Source organism: Tamandua tetradactyla, chromosome 16 (assembly GCF_023851605.1).
Source record: "Tamandua tetradactyla isolate mTamTet1 chromosome 16, mTamTet1.pri, whole genome shotgun sequence".
NCBI lineage: Eukaryota > Metazoa > Chordata > Mammalia > Pilosa > Myrmecophagidae > Tamandua > Tamandua tetradactyla.
This window is the reverse complement of record NC_135342.1, coordinates 23,267,545-23,283,586: the sequence shown is the minus strand read 5'-3', so window position 1 is coordinate 23,283,586 and position 16,042 is coordinate 23,267,545. Positions and strand designations below refer to the sequence as shown.

Genomic DNA, 16,042 nt, shown 5'->3' with positions numbered 1-16,042 from the left:
CTTTGGGGTGCGCTGCACTTCTTGGATCTGTAATTTTAGGTCTTTCATAAGAGTTGGGAAATTTTCAGTGAAAATTTCTTCCATTAGTTTTTCTCCTCCTTTTCCCTTCTCTTCTCCTTCTGGGACACCCACAACACGTATATTTGTGCGGTTCATATTGTCCTTGAGTTCCCTGATACCCTGTTCAAATTTTTCCATTCTTTTCCTGATAGTTTCTGTTTGTTTTTGGAATTCAGATGTTCCATCCTCCAAATCACTAATTCTATCTTCTGTCTCTTTGAATCTATCATTGTAGGTATCCATTGTTTTTTCTATCTTTTCTACTTTGTCCTTCACTTCCATAAGTTCTGTGATTTGTTTTTTCAGTTTTTTCTATTTCTTCTTTATGTTCAGCCCATGTCTTCTTCATGTCCTCCCTCAATTTATCAATTTCGTTTTTGAAGAGGTTTTCCATTTCTGTTCGTATATTTAGCATTAGTTGTCTCAGCTCCTGTATCTCATTTGAACTATTGGTTTGTTCCTTTGCCTGGGCCATATTTTCAATTATTTGAGCGTGATCCGTTATCTTCTGTTGGCGTCTGTGCGTTTAGACAGATTTCCCTGGGTATAGGATCCAAAAGTTTGGAAGATTTTCCTGTGAAATCTCTGGGTTCTGTTTTTCTTATCCTGCCCAGTAGGTGGCGCTCGTGACACATGTTTGTCTGCGGGTCCCACCAGTAAAAGGTGCTGTGGGACCTTAAACTTTGGAAAACTCTCGCCATTCAGGGGTTCGCTAGCCGAAGCGGCTTGAGCCGGCCCGGGGTCCGAACGCAGGGAGGGTTGCTGGTCGCCGCAGCCCGGGAAAGAACCCGTCCGAATTTCCTAGTCGGCCCTGGGCGACAAGCGTGGTGGGAGGGCGCCAGCGGCAGCAGCCCGCCCGAGAGAGTGCACGTTCCCCAGGAGTCACGGGTTTGGAAGGGGCCTCCCCCACCTGTCACCGTTCTCCGCGGCCTGGGGATTTCCAATCCAATTCTCTTAGTTGGTCCGGGGGGCTGCGCGTGGTGTGGGCGCCAGCCGCCTTGGTTTCAGGGGACCGCCTCTCCAATTCTCCCAGCCGGCCCGGGAAGGGGGAAGGGAGTAACTCCAACCGCTTGCCACCCTGCCCGGTGAGGCTCGCGCACCTCAGCGATCTCACCCGAGCTGCTTCTCTCAGCCATCCAGCCGTTCCAGGATGGGGTACGCTGTCTTTTTTATCTCTGTTGTGGCTTTGGGCGCTTTCTGTATCGTTTCTACTCCCCTAGTAGCTGTCCTGGAGAAGAAACTAAGATCCGCGCGTCTTACTAAGCCACCATCTTCCAGGAAGTCTACAGATTTTTGAATGTTGATCTTGTAACCTGCCGCTTTGCTGTACTCATTTATTAGCTCTAGTAGTTTTGCTGTGGATTTTTCAATGGTTTTGACATGTAGTATCACATCATCTGCAAACAGTGGGAGTTTTATTTCTTCCTTTCCAATTTTGATGTCTTGTATTTCTTTTTCTTGTCTAATTGTTCTGGCTAGATGTTCCAACACAATGTTGAATAAAAGTGGTGATAGTAGACATCCTTGTCTTGTTCCTGATCTTATGGGGAAAGTTTTCAGTTTTTCCCCATTGAGGATGATCTTAGCTGAGGGTTTTTCATATATTCCCTTCATCATTTTGAGGAAGTTCTCTTCTATTCCTATCCTTTGAAGTGTTTTCAAAAAGGAAGGATGTTGAATTTTGTCAAATGCCTTTTCTGCATCAATCGAGATGATCATGTGGTTTTTCTGCTTTGATTTGTAGATGTGGTGTATTACATTAATTGATTTTCTTAGGTTGAACCATCCTTGCATACCTGGGATGAATCCTACTTGGTCATGGTGTATAATTCTTTTTTTTTTTTTTTTTTTTTTTTTAACATGGGCAGGCACCGGGAATTGAACCTGGGTCCTCTGGCATGGCAGGCAAGCATTCTTGCCTGCTGAGCCACTGTGGCCCACCCTCTTTTTTGTTTTTGCATGGGCGGGCACCGGGAATCAAACCTGTGTCTCAACATGGCAGGTGAGAACTCTGCCACTGAGCCACTGGTATAATTCTTTTAATGTGCTGCTGGATTCGATTTTCTAGAATTTTGTTGAGGATTTTTGCATCTACATTCATTAGAAAGATTGGTCTGTAGTTTTCTTTTTTTTTGTAATATCTTTGTCTGGCTTTGGTATGAGGGTGATGTTGGCTTTGTAGAATGAGTTAGGTATCTTTCCCTCCTCTTCAATTTTTTTGAAGAGTTTGAGCAGGATTGGTACTAATTCTTTCTTGGATGTTTGGTAGAATTCACGTGTGAAGTCATCTGGTCCTGGACTTTTCTTTTTGGGGAGCTTCTTAATGACTGACTCAATTTCTTTACTTATGATTGGTTTGTTGATGTTGTCTATGTCTTCTTGAGTCAATGTTGGTTGTTCATGCCTGTTATAGTTTACTAGCTGCCAGAATGCAGCACACAAGAGATGGATTGGCTTTTAATAAAAGAAGACTTATTTCATTAGTTCTTCAGAGGAAAGGCAGCTTACTTTCAGCTGAGGGTCTTTCTTATGTGGGAAGGCACAGGATGGTCTCTGCTGGCCTTCTTTCCAGGCCTCTGGGTTCCGACAACTTTCCTCGGGGTCATTCCTTTCTGCATCTCCAAAGGCCTGGGTTGAGCTGTGGGTGCTGAGATGAGGTATGCTGAGCTGCTTGGGCTGGGCTATGTTGATCTCTCTCATTTAAACACCAGCCAATTCAATCAAACATCATTCATTACAGCAGGCACACCTCTTAGCTGACTGCAGATATAATGAGCAGTAGATGAGGATCATGTACCATTGGCTCAATACCACAGCAACCAGAACCAAGTAATGTCACCTGGCCAAGTTGATAACTGAATCTAACTATCACAATGCCTTTCTAGAAAGTTGTGCATTTCATCTACATTGTCATATTTATTAGTTTAAAGTTGTTTATAGTATCCTCTCATTACTTCCTTTATTTCTGTGGAGTCAGTGGTTATCTTTCCTCTTCCATTTCTGATCATATTTATTTGCATCCTCTCTCTTCTTTTTGTCAACCTCGCTAAGGGTTCATCAATCTTATTGATTTTTTCATAGAACCAACTTCTGTTTTGTTGATTTTGTCAATTTTTTCATTTCTCAATTCATTTATTTCTGCTCTAATCTTCATTATTTCTTTCCTTTTGCTTGCTTTGGGGTTAATTTGCAGTTCTTTCTGTAGTTCTTCCAAGTGGGCAGTTAATTCCTCCATTTTTGCCCTTTCTTCTTTTTTGATATAGGCATTAAGGGCAATAATTTTCCCTCTTAGCACTGCCTTGGCTGCATCCCATGCATTTTGATATGTTGTGTTTTCATTTTCATTTGCCTTGAGATATTTACTGATTTCTCTTGTAATTTCTTCCTTGACCCACTGGTTGTTTAAGGGTGTGTTGTTGAGCCTCCATATATTTGTGAATTTTCTGGCTCTCTGCCTATTATTGATTTCTAGCTTCATTCCTTTATGATCTGAGAAAGTGCTTTGTATGATTTCAATCTTTTTAAATTTATTGAGACTTGCTTTGTGACCCAGCATATGGTCTATTCTTGAGAATGATCCATGAGCACTTGAGAAAAAGCTGTATCCTGCTGTTTTGGGGTGTAATGTTCTATAAATGTCTTTTAAGTCTAGCTCATTTATTGTATTATTCAAATTCTCTGTTTATTTATTGATCCTCTGTCTAGATGTTCTGCCCATTGATGAGAGTGTAGTTTCCAACTATTATGGTAGATGTGTCTATTCTCTTTTCAGTATTTGCCTCATGTATTTTGGAGCATTCTGGCTTGGTGCATAAATATTTATGATTGTTATGTCTTCTTGTTGAATTGTTCCTTTTATTAATACATAGCATCCTTCTTTTTCTCTTTTAACTGTTTTAAATCTGAAGTCTAATTTGTTGGATATTCGTATTGCTACTGCTGCTCTTTTCTGATTGTTATTTGCATGGAATATCTTTTCCCAACCTTTCACTTTCAACCTATGTTTATTCTTGGGTCTAAGATGTGTTTCTTGTACACAGCATATAGATGGGTCCTGTTTTTTAATCCATTCTCTCAGTCTACGTCTTTTGATTGGGGAGTTTAATCCATTAACATTTAGTGTTATTACTGTACAGGCAGTACTTTGTTCTACCACTTTGCCTTTTGGATTTTATATGTCATATCTAATTTTCCTTCTTTTTACCTTTAATGATAGTCTTCATTTCTATACTCTTCTCCACACCTCTGTCTCCTGTCTTTTCTTATCTGTCTCTAATGCTCTCTTTAGTATTTCTTTTCCTTTTTTTTTTTTGGCATGGGGAGGCACCAGAAATCGAACCCAGGTCTCTGGCATGGCAGGTAAGAACTCTGCCTGTTGAGCCACCGTGACCCACCCCCTTTAGTAATTCTTGCAGAGCTGGTCACAAATTCTCTTAGTGAATTTTTGTCTGCAAATGTTTTAATTTCTCCTTCATTTTTGAAGGACAGTTTTGCTGGATATAGAATTCTTGGTTGATAGTTTTTCTCTTTTAGTATCTTAAATGTATCACCCCCTGTCTTCTTGACTCCATGGTTTCTGCTGAGAAATCTACACATAATCTTATTTGGCTTCCCTTGTATGTGATGGATTGTTTTTCTCTTGCTGCTTTCAAGATTCTCTCTTTCTCTTTGTCATCTGATAAGTGTCTTGGAGTACGTCTATTTGGATGTATTCTGTTTGGAGTATGCTGCACTTCTTGGATTTGTAATTTTAAGTCTTTCATAAGAATTGGGAAATTTTCAGTGATAATTTCCTCCATTAGTTTTTCTCCTCCTTTTCCCTTCTCTTCTCCATAAATATATTTTTTAACAGTGTAGATTAACCCACCCTCATCATCCCTCTCTGCCCTCAGTACCACAGCAGTCTTTGCATGAATCTTCTGTGCATACTCAGGATCAGGATTTCAATCCTTCAGCCTGACTGGTCCAGCTGGGTGGTCTTTTTATTTGGCAGTATTTTTTCTAGAGTGTTACTGTCCCTGTCTTGAGATTTCTGGTGCTTCTATTATTTTAGCTAGTCTTAGCCATGGCAATCAACTGAAAGAGATGCCCTATACTTAAAAGTTGCATATGAAACTCAGCTTGTTTTTCCAGTCCGTTTATCGCTGTCCTCTGCTGGTCCTAATGCGCTCCTACTATGTTTCTAGAAAGCCTCTTTTAAGTATTTATTTTTTGTATGCTGTTTGATGGGGTCACATATCACTGTTTTTCCATGTGAGTGTCCCGTTATTACAGCACCATTTGTGAATGTTTGTTTGGGAAATGCATGGACCAGGAATTGAACCTGGGTCTCCCGCATGATAGGTGAGAATTCTACTACTGAACTACCCTTACATCCCTTCTTTTAAGCATTATTATTATTATTATTATTATTATTATTTACATGGGCAGACATAAGGAATCGAACCCAGGCCTCCGGCATGGCAGGTGAGAACTCTACCTGCTGAGCCACCATGGCCCACCCAAGCATTATTTTTTGAAAAAATATTTTTATATATAAATATTCAGGCTAACTTAGTGGATTTAATCTTGGAATTTTCACGACTACCCTCTTAAAGAATAAAGTATTTTATTCTGTGTGCTTTTTAGATGTTAGTGCTATGAAGGTAAAAATGCTTTCTACATTGGATTTCCCAACTTCCTAGGCACCAGTGAATGTGAACTTGTGTTGAATGTAGACTAAGAGGTATCCTTTACTTACAGTATGTTAAGTGTGTCTGTGCAGATTTTCTTGAAATTCTTTTAGTATAAATCAAGTCATTAGCTTTTCTGTTGGGGTGGGTGTGAGTTTAGTCAAAAACATGACTTTGCAAGCTCTGCCAATACCTGCTTCATTTCAAATTGCTCTTACCAAGCTGGTGTTTCACTGTTCTAGCTCAGCATGAGTACGAGGTAGCTAACAGCTTTCATGGTCATCTGTCTGTCTTTGATTTAGTAAAATGTTTGTTATAACATTACTGACTAGAAAACATGTATGCCATGTACTTGGATCTCTTTATCCTTTCCTCCCTTTCGTCTCTTGCAAGATTGAAGCAGACTGAGCTTGGATCCAAACTCCCCATACTGCAACAAAACACCTGAGTGGTGAGCTAGCTCCTCTTTGCACCAGAAGGTTGACCCCTTTTCTTCTCAAGTTCATTTTTCTTGGTACTTCTCTCATGGATTGGGATGGGTCTAACTGAAGTCTGATGCCATAAAGGATTCCAAGGACTCCAGAGGGACTTTACTTTGAGGTCAGAGGGAACCTTCATTGGTACCCTTGAATCCAGGGCATGAGTAGTGGGGAAGGACTGGTCCAGGCAGAGGGTGAGGCTGAGGCTGGAAGAGCCTTGAAAACCTAGCGTCCCTGTTCCCCCGTCATGACTTGGGAACTACATCTGAGCACGTGTCATAAAGTAGAAGAGCTGTAATCCTAGTAGTGCAAACCTGAGGGGCTATTGTTGCTTGGTAGAGAGAAGCAGCACAGAGTGTTTGTGAAGTGCATGGCCCTGAAACCAAACTGCACTCAAATACCAAATCTACCTCTTGCTCTGTGTGAACTTGGGGAAATGATTCAGCCTCCCCATGACTGAGTTTAATTACCTGTGAGATGACATAATTTATCTACCTCAGAGGGTTATTGAGAGGATTAAGGGTCACTGGATGTGACTCCCTTGAAACAGAACCAAAAGACAGAGCTATATGGGCATTAGTTATAATTGCATTGACCACCTAAGCCTGTTTTGGATCAGTGAACTAACAAGATTCTCCATTTCTCTTTCTTTCATTTGGAAGCAGATATAGTCTCACTGAGTTTGCTAAAGTATTTTATTTTAACAAGTAATACATTCACTTGGCTCCAAATTCAAAAGCTACAAAATTTTTTTCTAATATAGTTTTATTGAGATACATTCACACACTACACAAACCACTTGAAGTACACAATCACTGGCTCACAGTATCATCATGTAGTTGTGCATACATCCCCACGATCAACTTTGGAACATTTTCATTACTCCAGAAAGGAAATTCCTCTATCCCTTCCCCCCATACCCATTGACCCATAATATTGGTATGGTACATTTGCTAACTGTTAATGAAAGAATATTAAAATATTACTGATAACTATAGTCCATAGTTTGCAATAGGTACATTTTCCCCTGTGCATCCATCTATTTTTTTTAAACAGTTGTTAAATGTTCTCACCATTCCCCCAAAGGACCTTTGCGAATACTTCTTTATTCACTTTTCAAATCATTCTGGGATTTATCGGGGCATCACAGTAGACAAACCTACAAAATCTCATGTCCTGTTCAAGGTTCCATGTACTTATGGTGTTCAATTAACCTGTTCATATAAGTTATATTAAGAAATGCACTAGTCAAAGTATAAATTTTGTATCAAATAAACATTTTTTGCTTTAGTCTCATGCAGAAGTTGAAATTTTAAAATATGAATGACCATCTATTTTCAACACTCTGCAATATTGACATTCCTTTGTTCTTTCTTATGTGAAAACATTTTAAAATTTGCACATTTAGTCACAATCATTGTACACTTAAGGCATTCCTAGATTATACCATCTCAGTCTTTATCATCTATCTTTCCTTCTGGTTTCATATGTGCCCCCAGCCCTCCTCCCTCTATCATTCTCACATTCAGCCTCATTCAGTGTACTTATGTTATTGTGCTACAATCAGGTAGTATCGTGCTATCCATTTCTGAATTTTTACAATCTGTCCTATTGCACAATCTGTATTCCTTCAGCACCAAATACTCGATATCTACCCCATTTCTATTTCCTGATGACCTCTGTTCTTAACTGAAATTCTCCAAGTTCACTCATTAATATTAGTTAATATCAGTGAGACCATACAGTATTTGTCCTTTTGTTTCTGGCTAATCTCACTCAGCATAACGTCCTCAAGGTTCATTTATGTTGTTACATGCTTCATGACTTTATTCTGTCTTACAGATGCATAATATTCCATTGTATGTATATACCACAGCTTGTTTGGCCACTTGTCTGTTGATGGACATTTGGGCTGTTTCCATGTCTTGGCAATTGTAAATAATGCTGCTATAAACATTGGCGTGCAAATGTCTGCTTGTGTCCTTGCCCTCAGGTCCTCTGAATAGATACCTTGCAATGGTATTGCTGGATCATATGGGAGTTCTAAACTTAGCTCCCTGAAGAACTGCAAAACTACCTTTCACAGCTGCTGTACCATTTTACATTCCCACAAATATGGATAAGCGTGCCTCTTTCTCCACATCGTCTCCAGCACTTGCCGTTTTCTGTTTTATTGATAATGGCCATTCTGGTGGGTGTGAAATGGTATCTCATTGTGGTTTGATTTGCATTTCTCTAATAGCCAGGGAAGTTGAGCATCTTTTCATGTGCTGTTTAGCCATTTGTATTTCCTCTACTGAGAAGTATCTATGTCTTTTGCCCATTTTGTAATTGGGTTATTCGTCTTTTTGTTGTTGAGTTGAACAATCTCTTTATATATTCTGGATACTAGACCCTTGTCTGATATGTCATTTCCAAATATTTTCTCCCATTGTGTAGGCTGCCTTTTTACTTTCTCGACACAGTTCTTTGATGCACAAAAATATTTAATCTTGAGGAGTTCCCATTTATCTATTTCTTTCTTCAATGTTTGTGCTTTGGGTGTAAGATCTAGAAAACTGCCTCCTATTACAAGTTTTATGAGCTATTTCCCTACATTTTCTTCTACAAATTTTATGGTCTTAGATCTAATCTTTAGATCTTTGATCCATTTTGAGTTATTTTTTTGTATAGGGTATGAGATATGGATCCTCTTTCATTCTTTTGCATGTGGATATCCAGTTCTCTAGACAGCATTTATTGATGATACTTCTCTGTCCCAGGTGAGTTGGCTTGACTGCCTTATCAAAGATCAATTGTCCATAGATGAGAGGGTCTATATCTGAACTCTATACAATTTCATTTGTCAGTATATCTATCTTTATGCCAATACCATGGTGTTTTGACCACCGTAGCTTTGTAATATGCCTTAAAGTCAGGTAGTGTGAGACCTCTGACTTAATTTTTCTTGCAACCTGCCACTTTGCTGTACACATTTATTAGCTGTAGTAGTTTTGCTGTGGATTTTTCTGGGTTTTTGACATATAATATCATATCACTTGCAAACAGTGAGAGTTTTACTTCCTCCTTTCCAATCTGGATGCCTTGTATTTCTTTTTCTTGTCTAATTGCTCCGGCCAGAACTTCCAACACAATGTTGAATAGCAATCATGACAGTGACATTCTTATCTCATTCCTGATCTTAGCAGGAAGGCTTTCAGTCTTTCCCCATTGAGGGTGATATATTCCCTTTATCGTGTTGAGGAAGTTCCCTTCTATTTCTATCCTTAGAAGTATTTCCATCAAGAAAGGATTTTGAATTTTGTCAAATGCTTTTTCTGTATCAATCGAGATGATCATGTGCTTTTTCTGCTTTGATTTGTTGATATGGTGTATTACATTAATTTATTTTCTTATGTTGAACCATCCTTGCATACCTGGAATAAATTCCACTTTGGTGTATAATTCTTTTAATGTGCTGCTGAATTCAATTTGCAAGGGTTTTGTTGAGGATTTTTGCATCTATATTCACTGGAGAGATTGGTCTGTAAGTTTCTTTTCTTGTAGTATCTTTGTCTAGCTTCAGTATGAGGGTGATGTTGGCTTCATAGAATGAGTTAGGTAGCTTTCTCTACTCTACAATTTTTTTGAAGAATTTGAGCAGGATTGGTACTAATTCTTTCTTCACATGTAAAATTCACATGTGAAGCCATCTGGTCCTGGATTTTTTCTCTGTTGGGAGCTTCTTGATGACTGACTGAATTTCTTTACTTGTGATTACTTTGTTGAGGTCATCTGTTTCTTCTTGATGAACTGACATTTCTACAAAGAACATATATAAATGGCCAATAAGCACATAGAAAGGTGCTCAATGTCATTAGCCATTAGGGAAATGTAAATCAAAATGTAAACAAGATACCAGTTCACTCCTGCAAGAATGGCTATTATAAAAAAGATGGGGAAAAAAAAGTCTTGGAGTGGATGCAGAGAAATTGGAACCCTCATGCTTTGCTGGTGAGAATGTGAAATGGTGCAGCCACTGTGGGAGGCAGCATGGCAGTTTTGGAAAAAGTTAAATATAAATCACCATAGGACCCAGCAATTCCAGTCCTAGGTATATACCCTAAGAAACTAAAAACAGGGACCAAAGAGATATTTGTTTTCATGGCAGTGCTCATACAGCATTATTCACAATAGCCAAAGGTTGGAAGCAACCAAAGTATCTATGAATAGATGAATGAATAAACAAAATGTGTTGCATACTTGGATTATTACTCAGCCATATAAAGGAATGAAGTTCACTAGGTGCTACAGTGTGTTTGAACTGAAAACATTATGTTGAGTGAAGTAAGCAAAGCACATAAGAACAAATGCTGCATGATTTCACTTATATGAACTATCTAGAAATAGAAAATTTGTAGAGACAAAAAGTAGATTAGAGGTTACCAGAGGATGGAGGTAGGGAAGGGGAATGGTTGCTTGACGCATAGAGAGTATTTTCAAATTTCAAGATAAAATTACAAAAAGAAGTATTAAAAATATAGACCAGCCACTGGCGGGCATGAAAAGCACAATGAAATAAAAAAATGGAAGCTATTATAATTTGAAAAAACCTAGGAAATTGTTACAATAACTACATAAAGTTTTAGGTGTGAAAAAATATAGTAGTCAAAATAAAAATCACATTCATAAAAAAATCACATTCATGGGATAAATAGTGAGAGAAATTCAACTGAAAAACAAATTAGGAAGTTGGAGGACTATACTGCAGAACTCTCTCAGAAGAAAAGATGGAAGGGTAAAGAAATTGAAAATATAGCAGGTAAGGCAAGGATAGGAGAAGTGCCCAAGCATGGATAATACATGTTCCACAAAGAGAGAAAAATAAAAATAGAGAGGAGAGAATAGGTAAAGAAATAAAAATGAAACATTCTCAGAATTAAAATCTAGAGTGGGTCTACAAATATCCCACTGGGAGAACAAAGGAAAAACCCACTTTAGACTTAATATAATAACAAATATCAAAGACAACGAGAAAGTTCTAAAAGAGTCCAGAGAGAAAGGCTGATGTTAGATTTCTTAACTGAAATTAGTTGCAAAAAGGCGTTGGTGTGATATTATTTAAAATATAAAAGGGAAAAAAGTTGAACTTGGAATTTAATTCAAAAGTGATGGAATAATAAAAATATTCTCAAGCATTCAAGGCTTCAGAAGGCTTGCCACACAAAATCTCTAAACATTTTTGGAAGAAGTATTCAAATAAGAAAATAATTCTAGCAGGTGCTGAAAAAGCAGAATATGCAATGCCATCAAACACCTTGGTGAAAGAGAGGGGCGCTGTATCAGTGGGCTTGAGAACATGCTAACATTTTTGTCTTTGTTAGGGAGAAGATGGAGAAGGTTGTGGATGCTGTTTAAAAAAAGGTGATGAGGACTAAAATGGAAATGTAAAAAGCATAAATATTGAAATAAATAAGGTGTTAGAATCAAATCCACAAACATAAACAATCACAATAAATATAATTGAGGGGGGGGAGGCAGAGAAAGTTCTATGTGCTCACCAAACCATTGCCTTTTCCTGAACACACAGCTAAATCACATCTTTCCCACCTCTGTAACCTGGGGGAGCACTGGCTAATTCTTGTCAATGGAATGTGAGTAGTGATGGCTTGCTGTTTATGGGGGAAGGAAAGCTTCCACAAATGGATATGTGGTGAAATTCTTGTTCCAGCCCTACCTCCTGACCTTAGTTCCCCTCAAAACTACCTCTAAAAAGATCCACAATTCTTGCATAGAATTTGCAATTTCCTTTTCTATTTTTTTCTTTCACTTCCTTCTTTTATTCTTGGTATATAAATTGCATACATGTAAATAGGCACAGATATTGAATGAACAGATTTTTTGCATACATGTAAATAGGCAGAGATATTGAATTTTTACATCTGTATATATATGTACATCCACTCAGAAAGTTTCCAATACTCTGGAAGGCTCTTTCATGCCCTATTCCGTCACTGCAACCCCAGAGGTAACCATACTGTGGCATCCATACATTTAGTAAGCGTGTTTTTGAAATTCATTTTAATGGACCATAGAGTATATTCACTTCCGTATCTGGCTTCGATCTGTGAGATTCACTCACATTGTTGCATCATTCTATAGCTTGTTCTTTTTTATTGCTCTGCAAAATATCAGTATACAAATAGGCAACATACTTATTTATCTATTCTCCTGTTGATGGACATTTGGGTTGTTTCCAGCATTTGACTATTTTGACCAAGTGTTGTGAACATTCTAGTTCTTAATGTTTGGTGGAATCTGCATTCATTACTCTTGGATGTATACCAACTTCTATTCTGCTTTGTCATAAGGCACATGTTTAACTTTAGTAAACTGCCATTTTCCCAGGGAGACTGTATTACTCTATATTCCTAACAGCATTGTATGAACGTTCTAATTGCTCCAGATCAATGCCAGCACTTAGAATCGTCTGGCCTTTCTATTTTAGCCCTTCTGTGAGTGTGGAGTAGCATTTCATGTTCACAGTGAAATCCAGCACCTTTTTGCATGTTTATTGCCATTTGAACATCCCCTTTTGTGAAGTTCCAGTTGATGTTTTCTGCTTGATTACTTATTGAATTGTGATTTACTCATCGATCCATAGAAGTTCCTTTTATATTACAGTGACAAGTTCTTTATACTCTTTTGGGGAAAAGTGTGTGTGTGTGTGTGTGTGTGTGTGTGTGTGTGAGTATACTCATCTCTCAGTTGGTGGCTTGCCTTGTATCCTCTTATTGATGTCTTTGATGAACAAAAATGAATTTTAATAAAGTACAGTGTATTATTATTATTTGTTTAGTGCTTTCATGCTATGTTATAGAAAGCCTTCTTCTGCCAAGGTTCTGAAGATATTCTTTTATGTTTTCTTCTAGAAACTTTACTTGTTTTTCAGATTAGGTCTCTGATCTGATTTGAATTTATTTTTGTGGAATTTATTTATGCTGTGAGGTAGGGGTCACAGTTCATTCATACAATACCGATGTCCAGTTGATCCAGCACCAATTACTGGAAACACTCTCCTTTCCCTACTGAACTGTAGTCGTGTCTTTTACATAAATCCAGTGACCGTATATGATTTGTGTATTTCTGATTTCTGTCTTATTTCAGTGTTTTATTTGTCTATTCTGGCACCAATATCACACTCTTTGACTATTATGCCTTGTATTCAATGTTTAAATCTGGTACTTCATCATTATCTTGGCTATTCTATTTATTTTCTGCATTTCCATAACATTTTTTTTTGTCAAAAAGGAATTTTTTTTTGTACTTTTATAGTAGTCTTTTCTGTTTTCTTGTTAGATGACTTTGGAGCAGGTGCTTTCTAAGCTGGAGTTTTTTTACCCTTCTGCACTTTTTGGAACCCCTGCCTCTGGCCTTTGGTTTTCTGGGCAGGAACTTGCCAGGCTTACATTGTCTTGCCCACAGTGATCGTCTCTCTCTTTTATTTCTTTAATAGCAGGTGCTTCTTTTGGAAGAAGCTTCAGGAGAGATGCTTATTGAAGTTTTTTTTAAAAAAATCATTTTATGAATTTTAATCATAACAAATATGCTTTAACAGTAGTCATAAAATCAACATTATCACATATACAAAAGACAAGACATCAGTTTGGCATACAATAATACTGTACATTAAAATTGGGTTCATTGAAAAAACTTAGGACTTGATAAGATACCGTCTATAATAGAGAGAGCAAGCAAGAATGCTTTTTACGACATTCAACAGCAGCTTTATATTCCCTTTATGAAGTCAATATTTGGCAACATTTGGGCAATATTTTCTCTACAGCCCATCAGCTCATTTATCTGAAGGGCCCACTTGACCCTTTTTAAGAAAAGCTCTTAAAAGAAATAATCTATATAATTGTAAATGAAACACATCAAGGGCTTGATTTAACAGCCTTTGAGCAGCATTAATCTAGCCATTGGCCTAGAGTGTTTGTTATCATGAGGACCAGGGAGCACCTCAGTGGATCTGTAAGAATGAAAGGACCCTGTGCAGAGGTTGCATGGTGTGCTGGTTTGAAAGGATGTATGTCCCCTAGAAAAGCCATGTTTTAATCAAAATCCCATTTTCTAACGGTAGAATAATCCCTCTTCAACACTGTATGTTTGAATCTGTAATTAGATCATCTCCCTGGAGATGTGATTTAATCAAGAGTGGTTGTTAAACTGGATTATATGGTGACATGTCTCCACCCTTTGGGTGGGTCTTGAGAAGTTTCTGGAGTCCTATAAAAGAGGAAACATTTTGGAGAATGAAGGAGATTTGGAGAGAGCAGAGAATACTGCAGCAGCACGAAGCAGAGAGTCCACAAGCCAGTGGCCTTTGGAAATGAAGAAGGAAAATGTCTCCCGGGGAGCTTCATGAAACTGGAAGCCAGGAGAGACGCTAGCAGATGACGCTATGTTTTCCACTGCCCTTCCAGATGTGTGAGAAACTCTGACTGTGCTCGCCATGTGCCCTTCCACTTGAGAGAGAAACCCCGAACTTCATCGGCCTTCTTGAACCAAGATATCTTTCCCTGGATGCCTTAGATTGGACATTTCTATAGACTTGTTTTAGTTGGGACATTTTCTTGGCCTTAGAACCATAAACTAGCAACTCATTAAGTTCCCCTTTTCAAAAGTCATTCCGTTTATGGTATATTGCATTCTGGTAGCTAGCAAACTAGAACACATGGCTTATGAAAGGAGTTATAATCAACCTTACATCTGTAACTATCCAGCAAGGCAAACAGGAGCAAGTGGTGGAATAAAAAAAAAAAAGAAAAACAACCAGAATATATATATTTGCATGGGCAGGCATTGGAAATTGAACCTGGGTCTCCAGCATGGCAGGTGAGAATTCTGTCTGCTGAACCGCTGTGGCCTGCCCTAGACCAGAATATTTTTAATGGAGTTCTCCCAACAGTATATAAATGTACTTGGGTCAAGACAGGTCCACAGGAATAGGGATTGCATCCACCGTCCAGGTCACTGGAGTTGGTGCCAATCTGATACTAATATCGGCATACTAATTGTCTACAGTCCCATGGTAATATCAGCAACTGACTAGAGCAGCTCTGAAGTTGTCTACAGTCCCACCACCCAAGCAAAGACAATCTATTGAAGCTTTTTAATCCCCCTATTTAATTATTCTGCTCCTCATTTTCTTTGCCTTCATGACTTAAAAATGGTCAGGATCTGTTATCTTGGCTTTCCTTTCCCTGGCTTTGATCCTCTTGGCCCATTTTGTGGCTGTCCACTTTGTGTTGCTATCTGCCTTTTAAGGGGCTTGTTAGACCTAATTCTGGTGGGCTCTGCCCAGGACTTCAGGATGCAGTCAGTGAGCTGCATGCATTCGGAAGGCCTGGCCTGTCTCCTTCCTTGAGTGCAAAGTCCATCAACCTAAGCCCTGTTCTGATCAACCATAACTACAATCATGACCAGCCTCTTGGTCAGGGGAGACATGGGCCACCCAGCCAACCTCTGTGAAGCCTCAGCCACAAGGTGGTGGCATTTCGTGAGAAGTCATTTCCATAACACTTTGGAGTAGTGTGTCAATTTCTACCAAATTGTTTCCCTGCATTTTTATTAAGATTTCACTAAGTCTAGAGATCACTTGGGGAATAACTGAAATCTTGACAGCCTCTGATCTTTTACCTATGTATATCTTCCCAATTTATTTATGTCTTTATAATTGCTTCTCAGCAGTGTTTTAAAATTTTCATGCCAATATCTTGAATATCTGCTACTAGATCACTTGCCAAGGATTTGATTTCTTGTACTCTCTTAAATGGTATGGTTTGATAT

At 38.5% G+C, this 16,042-nt stretch overlaps 1 pseudogene; it reads right to left on the bottom strand.

Moving 5' to 3' along the window:
* The window catches only part of LOC143658353 (large ribosomal subunit protein eL14-like), a 29,226-nt pseudogene extending 13,526 nt beyond the window's left edge, over nucleotides 1-15,700 (bottom strand).
* Nucleotides 15,701-16,042: the final 342 nt, after the last annotated feature.